The sequence below is a fragment of the Pseudorca crassidens genome, chromosome 3 (genome assembly GCF_039906515.1).
Source record: "Pseudorca crassidens isolate mPseCra1 chromosome 3, mPseCra1.hap1, whole genome shotgun sequence".
NCBI classification, from domain to species: Eukaryota; Metazoa; Chordata; class Mammalia; order Artiodactyla; family Delphinidae; genus Pseudorca; species Pseudorca crassidens.
This window is the reverse complement of record NC_090298.1, coordinates 158448172-158469211: the sequence shown is the minus strand read 5'-3', so window position 1 is coordinate 158469211 and position 21040 is coordinate 158448172. Positions and strand designations below refer to the sequence as shown.

Genomic DNA, 21040 nt, shown 5'->3' with positions numbered 1-21040 from the left:
GGGTGTGCCATTGTTTGATGTAACAAAGAAACTGGAAACAACGCAAATGGCCTGAATAGATCTAAAAAATTACAGGACATCCAAAACATCCAAACAATGTCCGGTCCAATACCACAGCAATGTATTAAAAAAAAAAAAAAAAGCTCTTTGTGTTCTGATGACCTCTAACATAGATTTACCAAAAGAAGGGGCAGAACTCTGAACAGTACCTTACCACCTGTGTAAAAAAAGGAGGAACTAACTACATTCAGATCTGCCAGTGTTTGCATAAAGAAACTGTGGGAAGATACACTCAAATAACCTAACAAGTATGGTTGGTTATCTACTGGGGTTGGGCCTAGGCAGACGGCTGGGCAGAAGAAAACCTTTTCACTGACATCTTGTCATATATTTAATATCTGAACCATATGAATACATTACATAGTCAAAAACTTATTTAAGAAAAAATCCTCGTGTTTTCAAAAAGAAAACACTCCTGGTGGCCTCCTAGTCCAAAAGTCTTAGAGCAGCACACCCAGCCCCGGCATTCCCCATTCCTAATTCACATCCCCACGCCTGGGCTCCCACAGGCTGTCCCCAGGTCTAGGAGCCTCCTCGACCTTCTTCTCCCTGGGACCTAGTCAATTCCTTCTCATCTTGTGAGAGGCAGCTACAGGCAGCCTGATCCCCTGTCTGTAAAACAGGTGAGCTCCCCTAGGGCGAAGGCCGAGAAGCGCCTCCCAGCGGCTCGATCCACACCTGCGGTAAGAGTCTCTCAACATCACTGCCCCATCAAAGAAAAATAAAGCGGGGGGGGGGGGGTCCCTCCAACGCTTGTATTCACTCTCAAATCCCAAGGCCAAACTGAACTGCCACGGGGGCTTATTTTAAAGCACTAATTTTCAGTGTTCCCTTCCCGCCCGAAACAGCAGCGAAGAGTTGAAAAACACGGGTGCGGGGCCCCAGCCCTTCTGCACGCACCGGGTAGCCCCAACCCGGCCCTGACCCCCTCGCACCCGCCCGGAGGTGGGGCGTGCAGGGAGCCCATTATATTCCAGGGGCGAGCCCTAAACCCCTCGGCCGGCCCGAAATCTTCCCTCCCCTCCACTTCCCCGAACGCGCTTCCTGATGTATGTGGGGAGGGGGCGCGCTTCCTCCCGGATCCCGCCCGAGACCCGAGGGGTAGCTAGCACCCTGCCAAGAAGGGAAGGGCGTGGCAGGCTAGGGCCGGGGGCGGGAGCCCGGGCGGCCTCGGACTCACGTACTGGCTGTGGGGGCACCGCGGGAGCCCGGCCGCCGGCGGGACAAAAGCGCTGACGGCCCGGCCGGAATAACTCACGCCGGCTCTGGGGCACTTCCGAGTCCTCTCTGGGAGGCTGGAGGACTGACTCGATGATAGTTCCCGTTTCGGGCACGTGACCCGAGGCGCTCTGCGACTGAGTGGTCGCAGAGAGAGTATTGTTCCTTTACTATTAAGATAAATTCAGTGCTCGTTGTGGCGCGAGCAGGGGGCGAACTGACGAAGTTCCAGTTTTCAAGGACTTTACGTTCTGGGGTGGGGCAGACAATAAAGCAAATAAGTGGCTCGGTAGAATAAACACCTGATAACCTCTGTATTTGAACGTAACCTGTTACAAAGTGAGGCTGCGTGGGCGACCCCGGGAGGGAGGAATGAGGGCAGAGGAGAGGGCGGGGACTGGGGCCCCTGAGGGTCTTAACAGGGGCTGGCGCGGCGGCTGGAGAGCTCCTGACCTCAGAGCGAAGAGAAGTGCTCCCGGACGGGCCGCTCAAGGACCAGACCTGACCCCAACTCTGCAGCTGCGGCAGCGGGGCAGTGACCTCCGGTGTCGGCTTCTGAAACCCCAGCTTGAAATGACTGAAAAGCGATCCTTTTTTTAAAGTAACATCTAAATATCTTTTATCTTAAGTTTAAGTAATTGCAGAAGACATCATGAGGGCACATTGTGAATACTGACATTAAAAAAATACATAACAACCAAACAGCTTCTCATTAAGACGCATCCAAAGGACTCTAAATACGAGACGATTTGATACTATTATCAACTATTATACGTGACGATTTGATACTATTATCCACTTTATATAGTAAGGACTTTTACATCTTTTTGGGTATTTTCCTTGAACCTATATCTTTATGTACCTCACAGGGTTTTTATCCTAATCTAAAATATTTTAGTTCTATGTGCATCACTGAATTTGATTCTAATGTAAAGTAGTTTTATGCTGTAAGTCTTATCGTCCACCCTAGCATGCATTTCCATAACAAAATTAGTTTACAATTTTTTCTCGTGTTAAATATTTTCTGAATTATTAAAAAAGTGTATATAGCACAATATTAGTATCAATTCTTAGACAAAAAGTGAAATGCTTTGGAAGCACAACTTTTAATAAGATGGATTTTTTAATAGTTCAATATATGCAAGTTACTTGGATGGATTTTACTTATCGCTGTAGTTGTTACAGGAGAGTAGGTTCTTGTCTCACGGCAGAAAAAATTCAGAGATGAGACATGGAGATCAAGAAAGAAACTGAGGGTTTTAGTGCTAGCTAGTAGGCTCTGAACGGAAGAGCGGGCGGACCCAGGTGAGTAGCTACCCTGAGTTTCTTTGGCAAGCCGGTGATGTGGGGTGCAGAAATGAATGGAAGGAATATTCATTGAGGAGGGAGAGGTTTGGGGTCGTATTTCCTGATTTTCATCCCAACTCCACCTTCCCGAGGGGAGGAGTGATTTTTGTCCTTATTTAGCCTTGATCGGTAGTGTCATGGCATTGGTGCATAATGGGAACTTCTTATCTGCAAGGCTAATTTTATTGTAATGAGGGCATATTGAGCAAAATGTTACATTTGGACCCTGGAGATTCCCACCTTTTCTCACCTTTCTTTGCCTCCAGGACACATCACCCCAAAATATGTGGTCTCCTGTCAGTCTGGAGGTTCCTGCTTTTCTTTGTTTGCCCAAGGAGCCCCGGTGTTCAGAAGATATATGGTTTCCTGCCATTTGGCCTGTGCCCCTCCTTTCTCTGCTCATATCTAGCTATCTGCCTGCTCTGAGTGAGCAGATGTTCAGCATCATTTCCACATTTCTTTTACATTTTTTATAGATGCAGGTAAATAGTGGGAATAGAAGGGGATTCCTTGTAGCAATGGGTCTTTGATCCATCTGGCTCCATACCAGTACGAGGTGTGCTCTGTCATAGAAAAGACCCAGGCAGCTTCAAACCCTGGGAGGAGAGTCCCAGGACTTTTTCAGCTGCGTGGTTTCAGGCAAAAGCACATGCACATGTTGAGGACTGGGATTTTGAGCTACCCCCAAAAGTAGCCTAGAACACATGTAGGTATTGAGCAGTTGAAAAGTGGCTAGTTCTCTGAATTTTTAATTACAGTTAATTTAAATAGTCATATGTGGCTAATAGCCCCTTACTGGACAGCAAGGCTCTAGATGTTGCTTTGGGCAGTCCTCACATGCCTCCAGAAAGATTCACACTCTAGATTGAAGGTTGCTATGTTGGGCTTGCCTACCATACATGGCAGAGGAAGACTGTTTTTATCCTTTATGTAGCAAAGTAGAAAAATATTTATGTCCAGGCTGGGTGGCTTTGCTCAGTGAAAGTTATTTGGTGGGGTGGGGAGTGGGAGACAGGGATCATTGAGAAGCCCGCATAATCTTGATTTTTATTTTAGGTAATTTTTTTCCTCCATGAGTTTTGCTATACTCCAGGCACCTTTTGTTTGGCCTTGTGTCTACACACACGCGCGGGTGTGCACCTTTTCCAACACCTGTCTCTTCTGGAAATCTACAAATCAGAGCAGGGTCTAGACCTCCCCTGTCCACTATGTTAGCCACTATCCACATATGGTAAGCATATTAAACAGCTAGCCTGAATTGTGATGTGCTGTAAATGTAAAATCCATACTGGATTTCGGACTTGGTAGGAAAAGAGAATGTAAAATGTTATTATTTATGTTGATTACATAAGGAAATGATAATATTTTGGTTTTATTGGGTTAAATAAAAGATATTGTTAAAATGAATTTCACCTGTTTCTTTTTACTTATGTGTCTACCAGAAAATCAGACATCACATACATGGCTGGCATTAACATTTCTAGATTACGTTTCTAGATGCTGCTCTAGAAGGCCAAAAGGTACGGCAATGACTGCCCAGAGTTTGCCCTTCCTTTAGGGTTCATCTGCCCCCTTTGGAGTGGTTCAAGTAGAGATTAATGTTGAGCTATGCCCAAAGGAGCTTGCTTACAACTCCACTTTTAGTCCTTGAATTTGGTCAAAAGTCCTTCTCCCACTATGGCATAATATCACCTCATTATGTAAAATTTGGAAAAAAAAGAAAAATTAGGAAAACTAATCACTTTTAATCCTGTTACCCCGTGGCAACCACTGTTAACATCTTGGTAAACTTCTTTCCCTTTTTATCGCCAATTTTCAGTTTTAGATAGTTATAATTGTACTATATCTCCAATTTTTAGATAGTGTTTTTACAAATTAAATTATACATTATCATTTTCCATGTTGTTACTCTTTGTGATATTCTACTGACCTATAATCTCTTCAACTTCTCTGCTTTTAATAACTTAAGTTCTTACTAAGTCTTTTTTTAAAAAAAAATAAATCGGTGCTGTAATACATATTAGTGTGCAAAAGCCTTTTCTATGTTTTCCTTGGAATAGTAAGAAGAGTCTAGAAGCATTGGAAGCAATCAGAGCAGAGAAACGGACAAGGATGTTACCCCCTCCTACGATTATTTCCCACTGCAGCTGGATAAGGGAAAAGAAAGCAGAATATAAACACTGGAAAGCAGGGGTATAATTATCCTATTTGTAGATTAAAAGATTTCATTTTTGAAAAGCCCTAGAGATTCAGCCAAAAAAAAAAAATCTAGAATAAACAGGAAGAGAATTCTGTAAGGGGTGTGGTTCCAAATTAACATATAGAAACCAATCATTTCCTTATGTACAAACTAGAATTAGAATAATGGAAGGAAAGCTTATGTTTACAGTAGAAACAAATATACAAAAGGCCAAATACCCAGAAATTAATAAGATATGTGCAAGACCTAAGTGAAGAAAAGTTACATTGCTCCCGGGGTCACAAAAGATTAGCTAAACGTATGGAAAGATTCTCAGATGCACCATTCACAGACATGGATTCAGCATCAGAACAATGTCATTTATAAATTAATCTGTAACTAATGATCCCAATAAAAAATAGCAATAGAGGGTGGGAGGGAGGGAGACGCAAGAGGGAAGAGATATGGGAACATATGTATACATATAACTGATTCACTTTGTTATAAAGCAGAAACTAACACACCATTGTAAAGCAACTATACTCCAATAAAGATGTTAAAAAAAATAGCAATAGAATCTTCTTTAGCAACATAACATTTATTCTAAAGTTCATGTGGGAAAATGAACAAGCTCTTGCTTGTTTGTTTCTAGCTAGAAAATGCCTGAGAAAAAGAAAATGTGATGGGGGAGCAGTGTTACAGAATATCAACAATTAAGTTGGTGTAATTATGAGACATAAAGTCTGAAAATAGACCTAAAGAGTCATGGGTATTTAGAGTCTGATAAATGTTGCACTTCAAATCAGTGGGGAAAACATGGTGTGGGGAAAACTGTCAAGCATTAGAAAAGCATGTTGGGATTCAAACCTCTGTTCTTATACCAGGATAAATTCCAGATGTGTCAAAGAATTAAGTGTAAAACTTGCCCACACTAACCATCACTGCTGCTGCTAGCACCTCCATAAAAATATTAGAAAAAAGAAACACAGGACATTTTTTAGATCATACTGGAATGAGGAAGGGTTTTTTTTTCCTTTGTTGCTCTAACACAAAATCCAGAAACCATAAAAGTGAAGAGTAATCAATTCAAATACACACAAATAAATTTTATTTTAAAACCACCATAAGAAAAGTGAAAAATCAAATGGCTAGCTGGGAAAAAGTATTTGCATTTTGTATCACAAAGGGTAAATTTCCTTGCTACACAAAGAGCTCTTCCAAAACTGAAAGAAAGACCAACAATCTGATAGAAAAGTGGGTTCACAGAAACGTATGTACAAATGATGCATAATAACAATGCAAACCCAAACTTCACGGAGATGCCATTTTTCTCTTATGAGAATGGCAAAGATCCAAAAGTTTGAGAACACACTGTGGTGATGGGAAAAGGGAGGAAACAGCCCTCTCCTGCTGTGCTGGAGGAAGTGCAGACTCTCCTAGCGCCCAGGAAGGCACTGGGCAGTACGGATCACCATGCATGCATCCTTTTAAAAAAAAAAATTTTTTTTAATTGAGGTATAGTGAGCTACCAGAAAACTACTAGAGCTCGTCAACAAATTTGGTAAAGTTGCAGGATACAAAATAATACACAGAAATCTCTTGCATTCCTGTACACTAACAACAAAAAAATCAGAAAGAGAAATTCAGAAAACAATCCCATTTACCATCGCATCAAAAAGAATAAAATACCTAGGAATACACCTACCTCGGGAGGTAAGAGACCTGTACTCAGAAAACTATAAGATACTGATGAAAGAAATCAAAGATGACACAAGCAGATATAGGGATATACCATGTTCTTGGAGTGGAAGAATCAATATTGTCAAAATGACTATACTACCCAAAGCAATCTACAGATTGAATGCAATCCCTATCAAACTACCAATGGCATTTTTCACAGAATTAGAACAAAAAAAGTTAAAATTTGTATGGAAACACAAAGAACCCACCCCCGCCCCGAATAGTCAAAGCAATCTTGAAAAAGAAAAACAGAGCTGGAGGAATCAGGCTCCTTGACTTCAGACTATACTACAAAGCAACAGTCATCAAAACAGTATGGTGCTGGCACAAAAACAGAAATATAGGGCTTCCCTGGTGGCGCAGTGGTTGAGAATCTGCCTGCCAATGCAGGGGACACGGGTTCGAGCCCTGATCTGGGAAGATCCCACATGCTGCAGAGCAACTGGGCCCGTGAGCCACAATTACTGAGCCTGCACGTGTGGAGCCTGTGCTCCACAACAAGAGAGGCCATGATAGTGAGAGGCCTGCGCACCGTGATGAAGAGTGGCCCTTGCTTGCCACAACTAGGGAAAGCCCTCGCACAGAAACGAAGACCCAACACAGCCATAAATAAAATAAATTAAATTTTAAAAAAAAGGAGAATAACTAAAATTTTAAAAAAACAAACAAACAAAAAAAAACAGAAATATAGATCAAGGGAACAGGATAGAAAGTCCAGAGATAAACCAACACACATATGGTCAACTAATCTATGACAAGGAGGCAAGAATATACAATGGAGAAAAGAAAGCCTCTTCAATAAATGGTGCTAAGAAACCTGGACAGCTACATGTAAAAGAATGAAATTAGAACACTCCCTAACACCATACACAAAAATAAACTCAAAATGGATTAAAGACCTAAATGTAAGGACAGACGCTATAAAACCCTTAGACAAAAAACATAGGCAGAACACTCTCTGACATAAATCACAAGATCTTTTTTGATTCACCTCCTATAGTAATGACAATAAAAACAAAAATAAATAAATGTGACCTAATTAAACTTAAAAGCTTTTGCACAGCAAAGGAAACCATAAACAAAATGAAAAGACAACACACAGAATGGGAGAAAATATTTGCAAATGATGTGACCAACAAGGGATTAATCTCTAAAATATACAAACAGCTCATGCAGCTCAATATTAAAAAAACAAACAACCCAATCAAAAAATGGGCAGAAGACCTAAATAGACATTTCTCCAAAGATGACATACAAATGGCCAAGAGGCACATGAAAAGATGCTCAAAGTCACTAATTATTAGAGAAATGCAAATCAAAACTACAGTGAGGTAGCACGTCACACTGGTCAGAATGGCCATCATCAAAAAATCTACAAACAATAAACGCTGGAGAGGGTGTGGAGAAAAGGGAACCCTCCTACACTGTTGGTGGAAATGTAAGTTGGTACAACCATTATGGAGGTTCCTTAAAAAGCTAATATAGAACTACCATAAGATCCAGTAATCCCACTCTTGGGCATATACTGGAGAAAACTGTAATTCGAGAAGATACACGCACCCCAATGTTCATGGCAGCACTATTTACAATAGCCAAGACATGAAAGCAACCTAAATGTCCATTGACAGAGGAATGGATAGAGAAGATGTGGTACATATATACAATCAAATATTACTCCGCCATAAAAAAGAACAAAATAATGCCATTTGCAGCAACATGGATGGACATAAGGATTATCATACTAAGTGAAGTAAGTCAGACAGAGAAAGACAAATATCATGTGATATCACTTACTTGTAGAAGCTAATAAAAAATGATACAGATGAACTTGTTTACAAAACAGAAACCAACTCACAGATCTTGAAATCAGACTTACGGTTACCAAGGGGGCAAGGCAGGGAGGGATAAATTGGGAGATTGGGATTAACATATACATACTACTATATGTAAAATGGATAACTAATAAGGACCTACTGTGTAGCACAGGAAACTACTCAATATTCTATAATAACCTACCTATAGGAAAAGAATCTGAAAAAGAATGGATATATGTCTGTGTATGACTGATTCACTTTTCTGTACACCTGAAACTAACACAACAATTTAAGTCAACTACACTCTAATAAAAATTAAAGAAAAAAAAAGAGAGAGAAACTAGTTCTTCAAGTCAGCTACGGCTTGACCATAACATTGGATATTATAGATACCCATTGTCTCATTTATAAAATAAATGTCAATACTTGCAAAAAAATTGAAGTATAGTTGATGTACAATATTATATAAGTTACAGATATATAATTAGTGATTTACAATTTTTAAAGGATATACTGCATTTATAGTTTCACAAAATATTGACTATATTCCCTGTGCTGTACAGTATATCCTTGTAGCTTATTTTTCTTTTTAATTAAAAAACATTTTTTTTTAATTTTTGGCTGTGTTAGGTCTTCATTGCTGTGCACGGGCTTTCTCTAGTTGTGGCGAGCAGGGGCTACTCTTCATTGCGGTGCACAAGCTTCTCATTGCAGTGGCTGCTCTTGTTGCAGAGCACGTGGGCTTCAGTAGTTGCAACACACAGGCTCGGTAGCTGTGGCACGCGGGCCCTAGAGCAAGTGGGCTTCAGTAGTTGTGGTGCATGGGCTCAGTAGGTGTGGCTCGCGAGCTCTACAGCACAGACTAAGTAGTTGCAGCACGCGGGCTCTAGGGCACATGGGCTTCAGTAGTTGTGGTGCGTGGGCTCAGTAGTTGTGGCTCACAGCCTCTAGAGTGCAGGCTCAGTAGTTGTGGTGCACGGACTTAGTTGCTCCACACCATGTGGGATCTTCCCGGACCAGGAATCGAACCTGTGTCCCCTGCATTGGCAGGTAGATTCTCAACCACTGAGCCACCAGGGAAGTCCTGTAGCTTACTTTATACATACTAGTTTGTACTTCTTAATCCCCTACTCCTATCTTGCCCCTCCCCCTTCACTCTTCCCACTGGTAACCACTATTTTGTTCTCTATATCTGTAAGTCTGTTTCTTTTTTGTTATATTCACTGGTTTGTTGTGCTTTTTAGATTCCACATATAAGTAATATCATACAGTATTACGCATACATCCTTTGCCTTGGCGACTCTGCTCTAGAAATTCACCATACTGGTGTAGTCGTGTACTCATGAAATGGTGTGTGCAAAAGTCATTCACTGCAGCACTTTTAAAAGTAAACGATTGAAGAAAACCTAAAAAGTCCAAAGTAGGAAAGTAATTGAAAAAATTCTTGTACATCCACATGTACTAGTTTGCTCGGGCTGCCATAACAAAGTACCATAAACTGGGGTGCCTAAAGAGCAGAAATCTATTGTCCCACAATTCTGGAGGATAGAAGTCCAAGATCAGTGTCAGCAGGGTTGGTTCCTTCTGAGAGCTGTGAAAGAGAATCTATTCCATGCTTCTCACCTAGCTTCCGGTGGTTTGCTGGAAATCTTCGGTGTTCCTTGGCTTGTAGACACATCACTCCATCTCTGCCTTCATCTTCACATAGCATTCTCCCTGTGTGCATGTCTGTGTCCTTTATGTAAGGAAACCATTTATACTGGATTAGGGCCCAATCTATGTAACAGAGAACAAATCTGACTCCACATTGGATCTATTCCTTTAGCTCTAATCTTTGTGCTCTGTTGCCTGTGCTTAGTCATGCTGGCTCTGCACCTTCTGTAAAAAAATGTTGCCTATAGCCTGAAATATACAGGATAGCCCATTCTTAAGGCTCTGACCTTTAAAGGTATAACATTTTTCCATTAAAAAGTTGCAGAACAGAGAACAAGTTTTGTCTTGTTGGAGGTTTATAGGAACATTGTGACCAGACCTACTTGGACAGTTGCATGAACAAAGGATTCCAGTGCCAAGAAGTTTGCAACAATCAGCCACACACCCTCCTTTTGGTATAAAAGAAGCCTGAAAATTAAAATGGTTATTTGGGACACTAGTCCACCCCCTCTTGATCGGATAGCTTTTCAGATAAAGTCGCTATTCCTTGCCCCAACAACTTATCTCTCAATTTATTGGCCTGTCGTGCAATGAGTAGTACAAGCTTGGAACTGGAAACATCTACTCCACTGTGACCTCATCTTAATTAATTATGTCTGCAGTGACCCTATTTCCAGATAAGATCACATTCTGAGCTACTCAGGGTCAGGAGTTAGGACTTCAACAGAAGAATTCTCAAGGGGATACAAAACAACCCTTAACACCATGCAACAGACTAATATTCACCCATAAAAAAGAAATAGGGAGCTCTTTATGAAATGGTGTGGAAATATCTAAGATGCAAGAAGTCAATGTTCCAAGTTATCATATGCTATACTTTGTGTAAGAAAGGATGAAAAAATATGTACATATTTGTATACATAAAAATATCCCTGTAAGTTTACACCAGAAACCACTAACATTGGCTGTCTGTGGGGAGGTAGCTGGGTTGTTGGAAGAGATAGGTGGGAAGGAGTATTTTCAGTGCATATCCTTCTTATACTCCTTGCATTTTGAATCATGAGAGTGTAGTATTTATTCAAAAATTTAATTTAAGCTTAATAAAACTTAAATGGAATCAGACTGCTAAACTACTCTCAAGGAGGATTATATCAATTTACGAGGTCCCCAGCCATAAATACAGAGCCCTTTACACACACACCTCTCCAGGACTAAGTTTTAACAGGTGTGTTTTTTTCTCTAAATTTCCAGGCAAAAAATCATATCTTGTTTAATTTGCTTACCCTTATAGTGATCTCCTCCATCGACCACTGGCCCTTCTTAGATCAAGTATCATCTTGGCATCTTTTGTGGAGTTTTTATACATTGTAGGAATGCATTATGTATTAAAGAAATTTACCTTTTGAATTTACTATAAATGTTGCTATTCTCTTTGCTGTTTGCCTTTTAATGTCAGTGATTTTTACACAATGGGTGTGTAAAATTCTTATGTGGCACTGTTGAGCTGCAAGAGAGACAGGGAGGAACCTGCAGAAACATCATTTATCAGGGACTCTTAAGGGATAACTCACGATCCCTGGAAAAAGATCTGGAAGGGACAGTAGTTCTCCTACTGTTCTCATTTTTGGGGCAAAAGTAGATGTGTCTTTTTTTTTCAGAAGGCCTGGCTGAAACTTGTATCTGCAGTGATAATCAACAATATTGAGCACCCTTATGGTGTGTATTTTGTACTAGGTACTGTTCTAAGTGCTTTACATATATTGATATATTGAATTTTCTCATCAATCCTATGATGAAGGCACGGTATATACCACCCTGCATCCTATAGATGAGGAAACAAAGAGAGTAAGCAAATCACCCAAGGATACACAGCTGGGCAGTTTAGAAGCTATGATCTTTGACATCTTTGAAACATTGTCTTGAAAACATCTTTGGCACCAGCTGGTCCAAGCCCAGCTGACTGATCTCCTCTTGGAGATGCCATTTTTCTCCACTTGTCGCTCACAGACCACAGGACACCAAGACCAAGTAGGAGCCCATTTAAAAAAAAAAAAAAAGAGAGCGAGAATTAGACTTCCTGTTGTAAACATGGATCAACCCACAGTTATATAAGACTTTGGGGAAGTTGAAAATCAAAGGAGCTCTCTATTTCCCTAATTTGGAGAGGCAGTTCTTAGAAAATGGAACCCTGCTCCATCTTGAATCAGTGTTGGGCTCTGGGTTTCTAGGTAATTGGGTAACCCTGGGCTGGTACTTAACTGCCCTGGGTCTCAGCATCCTCATCTGGAAAATAGGTAATAACAGTACCTACTTCACAGAACTGTTGTGAAAAATAAATTAGTATATATAAAGCACTTAGAGCAGGGCCTGACATATAATAAGCACTATATCAGTATTAACTACTATTGTTACTGGCGTCACATTCCTATAGGCGTTGGCTCCTGAGGGGCGTAGATCATCCTCCTTCATTCCCCAGTGAAGAGAAAGATATTGAGATAGGACTTGAGGTCTTAGAAGTGCAGCTTTATGCAGGGTCAAATGTTGACTCCTTCCCGCTGGGTCTGGCTCTATTGGAGCCCAGAGAAGCACTTAGGGGAGAGGCCTGCCTCTAGCAGGGCGGGTATCTGTAAGGGACCCAGACTGCCTAGGATCTGTGGGTATCAAGTGTAGCCAGTGGTAGGTTTTTCTCCCAATAGTGAGGTCTTGTGAAACATCACGGCGTGTTCTTGGCTGGGCTAGGGAAAATTACAGAAAAGGCTGAGGTCCATATTTTTACCTGCGTGGTGGGCACCAGTGTTCCTAAACCTCTGGTCCTGTGACTTCATTCTGCAGGCGTGGGGTACCATCTGCTGAAAGAACTGAATCATGGAAGCAGAAACATCTCATCTGCATCCTGTAGAGATGTACACTCCCCCCACCCCCAACCACTCCACCCAATCCAAGATAGCACAGCATGGGGCACCGGGTCATAAGATGGGCTGTTGGAGGGAGGGAGGTGGCACAGGCATCACCTGTGAGCACATCCAGGACATCTGTCAGAAACCAGCAGGAGAAGGGGAGAGGGGGAGGCTTCTGATTGCAGAAGGGGTGGGAGGATACTCTGGAGCTGAGCTGTTTGCCCCTGGGATCTGGGCACCACATGGCCGCCGATGCTGATAGTCAGTGCCAGGACCTCCATCCTCCACCCTGAGAAGTTTCAATCTGGACACATATGGGGTCCACAGCAAGGCACCCTCCCTCAACCCCAAAAGACACAGAAACAGGAGGAAGAAGGCTACCATCTAGGAATTAAAATACTAAACTTCAGTATAATAAAGAGAATCAGTTTGGGGGAGATAAGCCAAGAAATTGTCTACAGAAATGTGTTTGAGCTTATAAACATCCCAAATCCCAATGATGCCAAGAGTGCAGTCTCAGAGAGGCACTCGGGGATGGGATTTCAGTTTGTGGACTGTGGATGATACTGTTGGACGCTTCCCCAGTAGTTATTCTACCTCCCTTCTTCTTGGCTAACAGAGTCCCCAAATTATAAGGGACAGCAATATGCCCAGACTGTTCCGGATTGGTGTAATGATTCTTATTGTTTTTTCAGATACTCAATTTCCCAGCCTTCCCCCTTGTAGCCAAAGGAGGCCAGGTAACCAATTTGGGCCATTGAGGTGTTCAGGGAAAGTCTACTGTGGATTTAGGAAAGATTTTGTTTTTAATTAAAAAAAGGAAACCAGCACAGAAGAGAGCTGGCTGATACTGCCTGTTCCTCCTTCTTCTTCCTGCTTAAAGGTCCGTATGATGCCTGGACCACCTGCAGTCTTCTTGTAACCATGAAGCAGCACACAGGAGAATCCAAAGGCAAACAACTGATGAGTGCAGGGCAGAAGATAGGGTGTGATGGCTAATTTTGTTTCAACTGACTGGTGCCCAGATATTTCTATACTGGAAATTCACATTTTAAAAACTTCAAAAAACTTGAGATATAGTTGATGTACAATATTACATACGTTACAGGTATACAACATAGTGATTCACAATTTTTAAAGGTTATACTCCATTTATAGTTATTATAAAATATTAGCTACAAGCCCCATGTTGTACAATATATCCTTGTAGCTTATTTTATACATAATAGTTCATACCTCTTAATCCCCCATCCCTATATTGTCCCTCCCCCCTTCTCCTTCCCCACTGGTAAACATAGTTTGTTCTCTGTATCTTTGAGTCTGTTTCATTTTTTGTTATATTCATTAGTTAAAAAAAATTTTTTTAGAGTGCACATATAAGTGATATCATATAGTATTTGTTTTTCTCTGTCAACTTATTTCACTTAGCATAATACCCTCCAAGTCCATCCATGTCATTGCAAATGGCAATATTTCATTCTTTTTTATGGCTGTGTAGTATTCCATTGTGTATATATATGCCACATTTTCTTTACCTCTGAATGAGATTCACACTTGATAGACTGAGTAAAGCAGGTTGCCCTCCCTTATTTGGGTGGGCCTCATCCAATTAATTGAAGGCCTGAATAGAACAAAAAGTCTTACCCTCCTCCAAGTAAGAGAGAATTCTTCCTGTCTGATGGCCTTCAAACTAGGACATTGGCTTTTTTCCTGTCTTTGGACTGGAACTAAAACATTGGCTCTCTTGGGTCTCAAGCATGCTGACACCCTGAAGATCTTAGAACTTGCTGGCCTCCATAACTGTGAGAGCCAATTCCTTATAATAAGTCAATCTCTCTCTTTCTCTCCCCCTATTGTTTCTGTTTCTCTGGAGTACTCTGACTAATACATGGGGTAAGCCTGAGTCTCCATCGATGCCACGGGTCTGCTGCACCAGTCCTGTTGTTGGTCTGCACCACCATGCTCTTGACACACGACAAAATGAAATGTTCTCATTGTTCAAACCATTTAGTCAGTCTTTCATTACTTGCAGCAAAAGCATTCCTAAATAGTCCTGGTTAATGGAAACGAACTGTCTTTCATTCTCAGCTCCAGTGTACAAAATAATCACCCTGGGAAGACCCACCCTCCAGAAATTGTTTTAATAGCTCTGGGTGGTACTTAAGACTGTATTTGTCACAAGCTTCCAAGGAATTCTATTAGGCTCTGAGAAACACTGAACTGCAGAACATAGGGAGGCAGTAGGCATAATATCAATAGTAAGGTGGAAAATACTATTGAAAGAAAGAGCAGGATAAAAAGCATTATACTGTAAATGATTTACCTATTTAAAGAGACATGCAGAAGAACACTCTCTACAGTGGGGCAAAAAGGCTAGAAAGAAATTCATTTCTAGTGGTGGGATTTCGACATTTTTGTTTGTTAGCTTTTCAAAACTTCTGTAATCAAAGCCTGCCTTAGTAGTTTTAGTGGGGGCCTTAGTAGTTTTAGTGGGAGAGAACATACATGTACTTAAAAGAACATCCTTCTCTTAGTCGTCCTTGCCCATCCTGGTGATCTTCTGACTATGAATCCAGCTTCCTGGTTACCAAGGCATCTCATGATGCCTGTCCATGTGCATATTTCAGTCCCTGACACATAAGATTTCCCATTGTAAATGAATAAATTAGCATTTGTGTTGTTCTGTCAACTGTGAGCCTGGATAATGTGAATCAGTTAAGACAGACAAAACTGAGTTTGTGTCATCTAGACCCTGGCTTGTGGCAGGGCCCTTTGGCAGGGCTGGCAGGACCAAGAAAGAGAAAATTACACACAAACACCCACATTAACTGCAGCCAACATTTTAAGCACCTACTATGTGCCAAGTGCGGGGCTTAGCACTTCACAGACCATCTCATTTAATCCCCAGAACAATCCTGTGAGGAAAATACTGTTGGCACAAAAACCAGGAGGAACAGAGAGGATGGATCTAGGTGTAATTATTAGGAACACCAACACATAGGTGCAGATTTGGGTGGAAAGAAAGATAAAATATGCTAGGAAAAGTTAAAGCTACAGAAACAAAAAGTGTTTAGAGACTGGACAGAGGTTCTGGGGGGGAATGCAGCCTGTGATTCTGCAGGTACAGGGGGGGCTCCTTAGTGTAAAGATAAAATAAAATCCCTTAAGGAAAAGTAAAACTAAGAGGAATCCCCTGTGGAAGCAACATACAAAATGGACCCAGCATGGCTAACAGGGACCCAAAATAAAATGGAGCCAGGCGGTTATGACAGGCTGGGGGTTCAGTCATACATTCCGTATTCTTAGAAAAACCGCAATCACACAGCTATAAGGACTTCTGATTCTGCTAAGGATCCTGCCTGGAAAGCCCCTAACAAGAAGCTCCAACAACAAATCATTGAGGAGTTTCAGTCAAGCTCTAAGGACTTGTGGTCAGGCTTCAAGAGCCATCCAAGTCTCTTACAAGCCTCCCAACTGTGGCTTCTGTGGTTTTTGCTTTTAAAAATCCATCGCCTCCTCCACTCCCGGGAAATGTACTTTCAGTCACAGCCAAAGGCTGCATATCCCCAGTTTGCAAACCTTTCAAACAATAAAGCTGTCCTTTTGCTTTAAGACAACCATGACCCTTTACTGGGATTTATTCCTGATTTAGGACAACCGTAGCATTGTAAAGGGAGAGAGTTATCTCATGAGCTTAAAAAGGATTAAGACTCACTTTGAACTGGTATTTACTTAGAAGTGTAAGGAAGGAATAACTTTCCCTCTACCCTTTTACATTCAGTGACTGAGGGCATATGAATTTAACTAACAGAAGACAGATTAACAGGAAAAAAAAGGTATATAATTCTATTAAAATTTGACATGCACAGGAATCCACAGAAGAGACAAGAAACTGCTGTTGAACCCAAGTTCATATGCCTCACCCACAGTGAAGCGAAACAAACCAAAATGTGGAAGTTTGGATTAGAGAAAGTTTTATTGCAGGGCCAAGCAAGGAGAATGGGCAGCTTGTGCTCAAAAGGCCCAAACTCTCCAACAGCTTTTAGGGAAGATTTTTTAAAGGCAACATTTGGGGTGAGGGCTGCAGGATGCATGACTTTCTTCTGACTGGTTGATGGTGAGGTAACAGGGTGGTACTCCAGGAATCTCAATCATCAACCTTCTGGTTCGGACCAGTTTGGGGTCTCAGCACGTAGTTAAGTTAAATTAAGGCCCCCTGAGTAGGGGCCTTAGTTCCTGTTGAATATTCAAAGACACGTATCAGATTATTACATACGTATAGATTGACATAGATGTATATATATCACTTGAGGAGGAATTAGTACTGTTTTTATGCTGAACTATTATTTCTGGACTGCTTTTCCTTTGTTTCTGCATTCCCTCACTTTCCTAATTAGTAACTGCTTGCATCTGTTCTTTGGAACTCAGGAAAGGGCTAGGAGACTAAAGCCTTTTCCTACAAACTCAAGGGGTGGGGGGGTGCAGCCTGGCAGGGCTTTTGCACAAGAAAGGCCCTGCAGCATCCTGCTCAGTTTCAATCTCCTCTTTTCCTTGATACTCCTCATCCCAAAAGGGGAACAGGTACAGGATAAGAGAAAGAAAAAAGCTTTGGACAGAGACGTTAACCGTAAACTAGGCAGAGAAACTCGGTTTAGGGGGACTCAGTTTCAAAACTGAAAGGAAAGATTAGACTCAAGAGCTTATATACCCTTCTTAACAAAGTTAAGAGGTTTTGGCTAGCAAAGGACAATTTCTGGATAGGTGACTAAGAAATATATGTGGGAACCAACAGAAGATAAGGGTTATTTTAGTAAGGCTTATTTTTGCAGACTTATCTGGGGTGCAGACTCTGTCATTGGGGATGAGTGGCTTTCCTCTTCCAGGTACCCATGAACAGAGCACCGCCTTCCCATGGGGAAATGTATGCCTTGTTTTTAGGCAGATAGGGGCAGAGAACCCTTTTCTGTACCTGGTGATTCTCAATTGCCTTTAGCTCAAAACGAACCTTATGCGGAAGGGGCCTATTACGGGATGGCATAGTCTGGTCCCTGCCAGAGGTAGTAAGGGCCACCCAAAGAAGGGTTAATTCAATGATCTTTCCTACATTTTACCCCCACTTAAATAACTCTTCACTGTTCCAGGAAAAAAAAAAAAAAATCCACCATGCCACGCGGAAATTTCGATTCTGGAGAGGACACCGTGTTGCTCACGCTGCAGGTGTGACTTTCCAGATCCCAACCGGGGAGACTGTGAGAGGGCGCAGAGCAAGCCTCTTAGCCAAGCTCCCACCACTTCCCTGTCACTTCTCCCTGGGGTTAAGCGAGTTCTGCTACTGCTCGCTCGCTCCGCCCTCCCGCAGCCAGTGGACCGCGCAGGACGAACAGGCGCTTGCCCACCGTTTCCCTCCGCAGCAGCCAGAGGCAGGGGAACACGTTCTCTTCCAGCCCTTCCCTCTGCGCACCTATCTGACATCCCGGAGTCTACAGCTGCTTGGCCCCTGCCCTGTACCCCCAACAACTGCGGCCGTGACCCCAACCTTTGAGCAAAGGTAACCAAGACAGAGAAGCCGCCGGGGCGCTGCGCTCTACAGGCCCTCTGGTGAAGTTCTGGTTTCGCTCTAGGAGGCCGGGAGGACCGCGTCTCACTGACGCCGCCCTGCTGACCCACAGAATTTAAGTTCTCTTTCGGAGCTCTAGTTTACCATGTTTCAAAGTTAAACCTAAAACCAGGGGTGGCTGTAGACCTTTAGGAATGAACTGAAATTCCTGCAGAATGAAACAAGCATTTTCTGAGCTCCCCAGTCGTGGCCAGGAACAAAAAAGGCTGGTAAATATATAAATCCCATTAGTGAAGCAGAGAAACTAGGGGTCCTTGGAGAAATGGCTGACTGGGGAGGGAGTGAACCTGAAACACCTGGGCCAGGCAAGAGGAATCCGGGGCCAACCTGAAGCTACCCACTTTGGGCAAACTGATTTGCACTTCAGTGAGAATTATAACTGCAGTGGACCAAACACATCTAATAAATTTAAATCGGCGGATTGATAATGGCATCAAAAAATATCCAACACCTTGAAACTGAGCAAAACCCTCCCCCACTTTGCCAAGTACAAAGGCCCCTCCGTGTCCCCTGCTTCTTGTTTGTAGAAAAGCTGAAATCTCCCAGGCCTCCCTGAGTCACAAAAGAGCGGGCTCCAGTAGTTAATGATTAGGACAATAAAGTCACAGAATCTTTCACTGTCTGATGCACATTCCTGAGTTGTTTTACAGATGCTATAACTGCCACCAGAGGGAAAAAGCTAACTGCATGATGACCAGACTGTAGCCATGACATAAGCTTCTCCATCTTGAGCACTACGGGGTCTTTGGCCAGCACAATTCCACGAACTGGCCTCAAGAGAATGGGATTAACATTATCGTTCATAATAACCTATATCTTTGTGGGCATCAAAATAATTGCAGCAGGCTTCCCTGGTGGCGCAGTGGTTGAGAGTCTGCCTGCCGATGCAGGGGACACGGGTTCATGCCCCGGTCCGGGAAGATCCCACATGCCGCGGAGCGGCTGGGCCCGTGAGCCATGGCTGCTGAGCCTGCGCGTCCGGAGCCTGTGCTCCGCAACGGGAGAGGCCATGGCAGTGAGAGGCCCGCGTACCAACAACAACAACAACAAAAATAATAATAATAATAATTGCAGCTTACTCTGCCCATATATATAAGTGAACAACTAAAATTGTCAGCAAAGAGATGCTACAGACCCAGGCCGACATCTTCCACTCTAAGTGTATGACGCCCTATGTCAGCATGAAGAAGTTACAGAAGATGGACCTTCGCCCCTAATTCTATAGAAATGGAATGATGTCTAACAGTGGAGATTTATAAGCAGCTCTTTTGCCCCTTCCCTTTTTGCCTATTTCTGTTCCCCTTAAACCTTATAGAAATGAGGCCACTAGGTAACATTTAACCTAACTCCTGACTTATGCTCTACTGAATGCAGACGATAACTTGCCTAATCTGTTGACTCTTTCCCTAGATTAAAAGAAGTAGGAGCAATCCCACTACTGGGCATATACCCAGAGAAAACAATAATTCAAAAAGACACATGCACCCCGGTGTTCATTGCAGCACTGTTTACAATAGCCAGCTCATAGAAGCAACCTAAATGCCCATCAACAGTTGAATGGATAAAGAAGAGGTGGTACATATATTCAAGGGACTATTACTCAGCCATAAAAAGGAACGAAACTGGGTCATTTGTAGAGACATGGATGGACCTAGAGACTGTCATACAGTGAAGTAAGTCAGAAAGAGAAAAACAAATATTGTATGTTAACGCATATATGTGGAATCTAGAAAAATGGTACAGATGAACTGGTTTGGAAGACAGAAATAGAAACACATATGTAGAGAACAAATGTATAGACACCAAGGGGGGAAAGCGGGGAGGGGGTGGATGGTGGTGGTGGTGGTATGAATTGGGAAATTGAGATTGACCTATATACACTAATATGTATAAAATAGATAACTAATAAGAACCTGCTGTATAAAAAATAAATAAAATTAAATTTAAAAACAATAAAAGAAGTAGGAATGAAGAATTAAATAAAGTATGACTAGCTCTCTACCCCCAGCAGCCCCCTTAGCAATCCTGCAGGCAGATCACGCAGATGAGATAACATCCTAAAGAAAGATCACAAGGAGTCAGCCAGACTGCATGCAATGGAAAATGATGCAGAGCTTGACCACCTCCCTTGATGATTCACTGAGATTCTCCCCTTTTTCTCTTTAAAAATTGTCATGGCTTAGCAGAATCTTTGGAGTTGGTTTTGGGGACAAGAGTCTGCCTTCTCCCCAGACTGACAGCCTTCCTATTAAAGCAACTTTGTGTGTGTGTGTGTGTGGTACGCGGGCCTCTCACTGTTGTGGCCCCTCCCACCGCAGAGCACAGGCTCCGGATGCGCAGGCCCAGCGGCCATGGCTCACGGGCCCAGCCGCTCCGCAGCATGTGGGACCCTCCCGGACCGGGGCACGAACCCGTGTCCCCTGCATCGGCAGGCGGACCCCCAACCACTGCGCCTCCAGGGAAGCCCTAAAGCAACTTTTCTTTCTACCAGCACTTGCCTCTCAAATATTGGCTT

At 42.5% G+C, this 21040-nt stretch overlaps 1 protein-coding gene across 1 annotated transcript in view; it reads right to left on the bottom strand.

Annotated features, from left to right (window-relative positions):
- The window catches only part of MGAT1 (alpha-1,3-mannosyl-glycoprotein 2-beta-N-acetylglucosaminyltransferase), a 75608-nt gene extending 74286 nt beyond the window's left edge, over window positions 1-1322 (bottom strand). The window contains exon 1 of the mRNA XM_067733009.1: window positions 1245-1322. The gene's annotated coding sequence lies outside the window, so the exon portion shown is untranslated. The remainder of the gene's footprint in view (window positions 1-1244) is intronic.
- Window positions 1323-21040: the final 19718 nt, after the last annotated feature.